The sequence below is a fragment of the Saccostrea cucullata genome, unplaced genomic scaffold (assembly GCF_032062105.1).
Source record: "Saccostrea cucullata isolate Sc308-1 unplaced genomic scaffold, CSIRO_AGI_Scuc_v1 ctg1405, whole genome shotgun sequence".
Classification (NCBI taxonomy): domain Eukaryota; kingdom Metazoa; phylum Mollusca; class Bivalvia; order Ostreida; family Ostreidae; genus Saccostrea; species Saccostrea cuccullata.
The window spans coordinates 64,860-72,500 of record NW_026928513.1 but is presented as its reverse complement, the minus strand read 5'-3'; the positions used below and the strand labels follow the sequence as shown (position 1 = coordinate 72,500).

The 7,641-nt window shown below is 35.7% G+C and overlaps 1 pseudogene; it reads left to right on the top strand.

The window, feature by feature from the left end:
- The window catches only part of LOC134277828 (potassium voltage-gated channel subfamily KQT member 1-like), a 29,545-nt pseudogene that overhangs the window by 7 nt on the left and 21,897 nt on the right, over positions 1 to 7,641 (top strand).

Below are 7,641 nucleotides of genomic sequence, written 5' to 3'. Positions count from 1 at the left end.
TAAAAAAATTATTGTTTCCTTGATAAATGAAGAGGTAAAATTGAAAAGAAGGATCAAGCAGTAGAGACAGATGAAGCTTCAGATATAGTCCCACTTCCTGGTGTAACTTTGTAAACTTATTGTGTAACAAGTAGTACATGTATATAGATATGTGTGATAGGAGAAAACATTATCTACAGTACATTTAATTGTGTTGTAGGGTGTTAATTAGTGCCCTGTTAATTAGTCAGGCTTCAGTAGATGGTGACTTATTTCCGTGGAGTTGTCGACCATCAGGGGAGGTAATCAGTACTAGCAGATGATTTGGTACATACATGTATATGATATTTATCTCTTTGGTTATCTACCTTTGTTATGAATACTAACAGCAGATTGAGTACATGTAATATTTATCTCTAGTTATTTACCTTTATAAATACTTGGAGCAGATTTAGTAGATACATGTGATTATAATCACTCCTCTCTAGTTATCTACCTTTGTTCAGAGTTATGTCCCCTGTAATAACTTCAAGTTACTTATGTATGTACCTGCAGCTTAATTTTTAGTGTAGATTATCACTTGTCAGGTTTGTACCTAAGACCCAGGGGCCTGGCATTTCCTGCGTTTAATGACAGTTCCCCTGTTATTCTAGTATCCCCTCTCAAGCCCCTGTTTGGGGACGACCCTTAGACCCCTTCTGCTATTAAGGTCCTCCTGCTATATCTATTGTTAGGGATAACCCTGCTATATCTATTGTTAGGGATAACCCTGCTATATCTATTGTTAGGGATAACCCTGCTATATCTATTGTTAGGGATAACCCTGCTATATCTATTGTTAGGGATAACCCTGCTATATCTATTGTTAGGGATAACCCTGCTAGTTATTTTTGTCTAAATGAATTAGTCATACTGATTTTAGATCCAGCTTTTTTGAGATCCTCCATTCTTGTACGATTTAATTAATAAAGTGACTAATTGATTTCCTTGGAAATGGTTTTAACTTGTCGTGAGTTACCTCCCTTGAGCTTGCTGAGACAGATGGCGCTGTGAATTATTAAACAGGTGTCTGTGATGATTGATTTTAATGCATTTCCTGGCTGATCTTTAGATACATCGTGTATACTCAGTAATCAATTTACTGTTTCATATGAGTACTAAGGCTTAAAATCTATAGTCAGTGTGCAATAGTTTTAAATGTAGACTTCAATATTTACTGCACTAGTACGCAAATCAATCACAAAGGTCATGTATCCTTTACTTACAGACAAACTGAGCAGTTTAATCTCTTGGGTACAATGTTTAGTAGTCATCCAGTAATTTAATCTTTGTCCTGACATTTAAAATCAGGAGAAGTTTTGTTTTGGGGAGAACAGGGAGAGAAACTTGAGATGAGCTGAATTATGAAGAGATTCCAGGACAATAGAATCTATAGTACCAGATAGAGTCTACCACTCTACAAACCAGGGATGTATCCAGGGGTGTTTGTTTTCACATGAATTTTTCAGTCTTCCAAATAATTCCAACATAATTCAAATGTTCCTGGCTTGATCAATGTTTATTGTGCATTTTTGTCCACATAGTCCTTATTTTTTTAATGATCAATCAAGTGTCCCAGAAATTGATGGCTATAGATTTTAACACAAACCTCAGATTACAGATCATTTTGTTAATGAACATCTATAACAAAGCATAAAGGGGACTGTCTTATGATATGAAATGAAGCATAAAGTAATAATGTTTCAACAGCTTTCAATGAATTTATATGTTCCATTTCTTAGCTGTTGATGAGTTTAGATTGATATTGTCAGCTATTAAAGATTGTAAAATGTATACTAGTATTACCAGCTATTATTTAATTGATTTTTGCCTTTTTTGTTAACCTTAGGGTGGCACACAAATTATACATTGAATATGTTATTATAGAGGACAGCAGCTGTGAATGCTGAATACCTGGGGATGTATAGAGGAAAATAACTGATGGTAAGACTTCTGGTTTTATTTGATATTGTAAGTGGCTGTCTTTCTTGGTTCTTAGGTCTATGTAACAGTGAATTTTTTATATTATAAACCAAGGCATTGCAATGTTTAGGAGGGAGGAATTGGGAAAGGTTTCTTCATTAACTGCTTAATTAAAGTCTCAATGAGAACTAAACATTTCACTTGATTCTATCTCACGTCAGTAAGAGTTCATTGAGCCATGACTTGAGATACTCCTCTGTGAGAATTGAGATGTTCAGTCCAGCTGTTGAGATGAAATGTTCAGTGCAGCTGTTGAATACACATTTCTCCATTGTAAGCCTCTATTGTAGTGACAGTCTAAGACAGCCCCTGATGTTTCTGTTACCTGAGTTAAATATCTCCAGTCGGACTCTAACAATGAACTTAAGAATTCCCAGCCTTCACCTTCTGAGTTAAACCTCTCATTGATAGAGTGTTTCTTTAGAATCAGTTAAGCGTGGCAGGGGATTCAAATTGATCCTCGTTATTGCATGCATTTCATTTACACCCTAACCCTGACATTGACTACATGTGGCGCATATAGAAAATAAGGATTTCACTTCAGTTTTTTCTGGACTGCATGTTAAGCCACTACTGCACAGTACTATAAGTTTCTAGTGAGACTGTGAACCTTTTTGAATGGTTTACAAAAAGAGAATGTGATTTTATTGGACAGACTTTAGCAGTGACCTTCCATGGAGGTGAACTAAGGTCCACATTCACCTCCAGGAGCCACATGATAGGCACCACATTATAAGAACCACACTAAGGAAGCCACATTGATGCCACTCTGTGTGAAGTTGTTCATGTCTTTCTGATAGAATTTTTTCTTTTTCCCTTGGAGTTTTCCAGTGTTGAATGGATCTGGACTATTCTAGGTTTTCCACCTGCAAGGTCATTAGAATTCAATGGTAATTATTTGATTAGTACATGTATTTAATTTGATAAAAAAGATAGAACCTTTGAACATTACATTAAACATTAATTTACTTGGTTGTATAATTTTTTTCTAATTAATAAACAGAATCTTAATGTTTTCATAGATGTGCTCAATTCAGGTAAATTATTCATAGATAATGTAAGGATCTATAAAACATTGAACCTATGATAATTTATACTGAGCTGTGAGTGGATTGATCTAACCCGGGGGTTGTATAGTGTGTATACAAGGATACAGTCTTAACCTGTCTCCATATGTAGCAATGTCAACAGATGGTTACAGTCGATACACTAGATATATATATATAACGATCTTAAAGAGGGGGGGGGGGTTATGGTTACAGTCAATACACTAGGTATAAGATAAGATAAGATTTATTAATACCAATTTGGGGCCCATCAGGGCATACAAGTAATAAGAAAAAATATACAAGAAGAAATTCAAAATTGATAGTAGCAACTAACAAAAGATAAATGATGATAGTTGGGGATTACAACATATATAATCAACATAATAATCCTCAAGAATGGAGAAGAGGTGTTGCCACTATCAACATATCTATTGCCACTATAAATCTATATTAATATTGCCTAAGCCCCCCCCCCCCCCCACACACACACACTTGTGAGAGATAATACACTATGACATAGTTAAATAGTCTATAGAGAAGGGGGGGGGGGGTTAAGGTTAATGTTAACATAGGTTTATACAGTCAATATAACATAGAGAGGGGAAGGGGGGTTAGGGCAATGTTGTTATAGGTTTATGCAGTTAATGTAACATATCAGTAGTGAGAGATAACACACTATGACATATGAGTCTATAGAGAAGGAAGGGGGTGGGTGTTAAGGGCAATGTTAATATAGGGTTATACAGTCAATATAACATTTGTAGGTGATGTGGTCCTATAGGGGAACGGGAAAGGAGGGGGGGGGGGGTTAATTGAAGGAGGTTGCCCCAGTAAATATGATAATTTTATTTCCACATCGCAGCATTTATTTTTTATATTGTGCCAAACAGAGTACAAAGTATAAAAAGTCACACAGGTGACAACGTTTCTACCGGAGTAACCCCCTTTAATGGTTCTGTATGTATTTATAAAGTTCAGTTGTCATAATCTGGCCCCCATTTAAATCCCTTTACAAAGCTAAAGCAAATGAACTGAAAATGAAAACATTTACATATTCTCATTGGGGTGCCATTGTGCTGTCTGATTTTATTGTTAAATTTTTAACATGTTTAAGGTCAAACATTAAACATTTTCATTTAACCTTTCCAATTAGGGGAGCTCTGTTATTTAACTAACTCTGTATACATTATAATGATTGAATTTAACATTCCTGTATCGTATTTTCCTTTCCGTTTTCCGTTCCACCCCAGCTGAAAAACTTCATAAACCTTGATAAATGTATAATTATACCTTATTTAATTATTTATTTTAAAGGTTTGAATATATAATTAATTAAATAAACTTTCCTAGGTTAAAAAAAGTCTTATAAAAAAAAACTAACTTAACCCCCTTCCCCGCAGTCACGCATTTTAACACATATACCATTTCCTATTTCTGACGCAAAATCACGCATTTACCGTTTCCCCGCAATCACGCATTTTCACGCACTTTAAAAAGTTCATTAAATCTTCAATTTATTGCCAAATTCCAACTATTTCATACTTGCTTAATCTCACAAAATAAGAAAAAATATTTTCCAGTTGAAATATTGCGTCATGACATTATTTACGCTAAACTTTAGAATTTTAGAAAGTGCTCGCGGGGAAATGGTAACGTAATATTTCTATGACGTGAGGATTCAGTTTATTTTGCATAACAATTCTGTAAGTTGTAAAGTGTTAATATATTCCATTTATAAAAATAGAATTTCACAATATGCGGTCATACTTCTCATGTTTAATCATCATTAAGTTTTCAAAATAATTACGTAATCATTGTGAAGATGGTTTATAACAAAATCAATAAAATATATTTAATAAAATTGGAAATTCGATGAAGGTTCAAAACATATTGATAATTTTGAAGTTTTGATTGTACATATGAGGTTCATGTGTATGTATAAATAAGGGTTATTTTGGATTTCTGATTAACGTAAATAGGATTTAAATGTTTTATTGTTTGTCGATTAATTCTCAGCAGTTAATAGATACCATCGTAATGAGATAATGTTGACAACAGACAAGGGAGGTCACTGTTAACAAAGGGAAGTCACTCTATACAGCCCCTTTTGTATGACTGTACCTCGGTGAATTCAGGATGCCGTGCCGCTTCTCATTCCCGCGTGAAGTCTGATGTCGATCTGGAATCTGATTGTCACAAACCATTTACTCCATTGTAGAAGAAATTTTGCAACAAAATTAAATAATCTGTAGATTATGAGATTAAAGTAAATCTGATAATAAGGGATTATATAGACTGAGTCGTCATTAACTGGACAGTAAATCTCGATCTGGTTTATAGCGGTCCTTGACATAAAGATGACGAAATCACCTGTCAACACCAACCGCCCTGACGGTCTGTTTTCATGTGCCTCAGGTTTGCTGAAAAGTTAGTGTTGCTAGTACATAAAGGAGCACACGCTGACAATAGTGTGTTTATTCCTATATATAAGTATATACTATTCTATCTGCTGATGTTCTTTTAAAATTTAAATCAATCTTACATCTTTTGTTCAGCTTAGACTTCACTATGTAAAAGGTTCAGCCTTTACTAGTATCTAGATGTTCAGCTTAGACTATGTAGGATCTTTAACTTAAGACAGCTCAGCTAAGTTCAGCTCAGTATTTGTAAATTAGCCACGGACTAAGGACTCTGTAGACGGTTCAGTGAAGACTTTGTAGACAGTTCAGTTTACACTTTGTAGACAGTTCAGTTTACACTTTTAGCCATACTCTTTTTAAAACTAATTAACATAGTTTTATAAATTGGGCTTACCGACATGAGTTTAGCTTACAAGACAAAGTTGACCTTGTGAGACAAAGTTGAGCAAACATAGTGCGCTAATTAGATTTAACATGCACTTGCATGAGTCAACTTTGTAAACTCATGTCGGTAAGCCCAATTTATAAAACTCAGTCTGGTAACTTCATTTTAACCCTGTCAGGAACATGTCAGGAGCTCAGTCGATACAAGTACGATTTCTCAAATAATGTTCACTACTGAAATCAGTATAACGTATAACGCCTTTCAATTTAAGCACTCACAATTAATTCATGTATATACTCTGTATCCGAACAGTTACTGAGCACGTACAGATTCACTGACGACGACTTTGCGACCTTGTTCTAGTCACGTGTTACACGGCGCGCGCTGTAGATGGCGCTGATAAGTGTGTTCCTGTCACGTGTTATACGGCGCGCGCTGCAGATGCCGCTGATAAAAGATTCCCATCCTGTGCCCGTCACAATTAATTTATTATAATTAGATAATATTCCTAGTAAATATCCCATTCTATCAGACCGATACTAACTAACAATGCAAGTTAATTCATTTCTTTATCTCTCTCCATCTCTCTCCCATGTCATTGGATCCGCCACACATGCAGAGAATGTGATGTTGAAATTGTTATTGATGTTTTTACTTTATCAAATATTTTTAAATCTATATTCATAATATGTCACAATACAGTGCACTAGCTGTAAACAGTACTTTGTGCAGTATATGTACACGGTGTAGCAGCTATTTAATTGTCTTCGCTGTTATTTTTAAATTTCATCTCGTTGTTACTTGGCGTTTTATTGTGAAGAATTATTTTTTGGTTGCAGTGTTCGAAGTCTGAATAATTGATGTCCATCGTCAACCGGAGCAGCGTTCCGAGGGCTCTGTGTGTAATTAGTCCCGGCAGCCAGTGACTGGGCTTCGTGATTAATTAGTCCCCTCAGCTCCAGTCCGGGGGGATGTAGTGGTTTCTGTTAGATCTGTGTATAATTATTCTCCTCAGCTACAGACTGGGGGATTACGGGGGATGTAGTGTCTTCTGATGGAGAAGGGTGACGATACGGAGAGGTCCCTCCTGAACCACAGCCCCAGCGCTCCCGCCACACTCGGGGAAACACCCACCAACAACAACCACGTGTCCCTCTCCCCAGGGAAGAGGTATGACGCCCCCTCGGGAAACAGGGCGGAGGAGTCCACGTCGGCGTGGATGGAGTTTAAGCCCGTCATTAATCAAATGGACAAAGTACTGGAGAGTAAATACCGATTCCGTGGGAAGAATCACGTGACACTTAATGTACAGGGCAAGGTATATAACTTCCTGGAGCGACCCTCGGGCTGGAAATGCTTCATCTATCATTTTACCGTGTGAGTATTATAAAATTATACACCTTATACTAATACCTGAAATGCTTTATCTATCATTTTTTCATTTTTAAAAAAAAATACACATTTATACCTGGATGCTTCATCTATCACTTTACCGTGTAAGTATTATAAAGGAAATCACCGTCTTGTTTGTCTGGAATGCCAGAACATCGACGATAGTTGGAAACATGGAATTGTTTCCCAGGTAGCACATCAACGTTATTAAAACGTTATCAAAACGTTTTCAAAATGTTACAAAAACATTTTCTAAAACGTTATTACAACGTTATTTTGTATGGTTTTTTAAATGTTATCATAACGTTTTTCAAAAACATTGTCCTGCAATGTTTGGAAAACATTTTTGAAAACGTTTTCAAAACATTTTTAAAATCGTTTTCAGAACATTTCT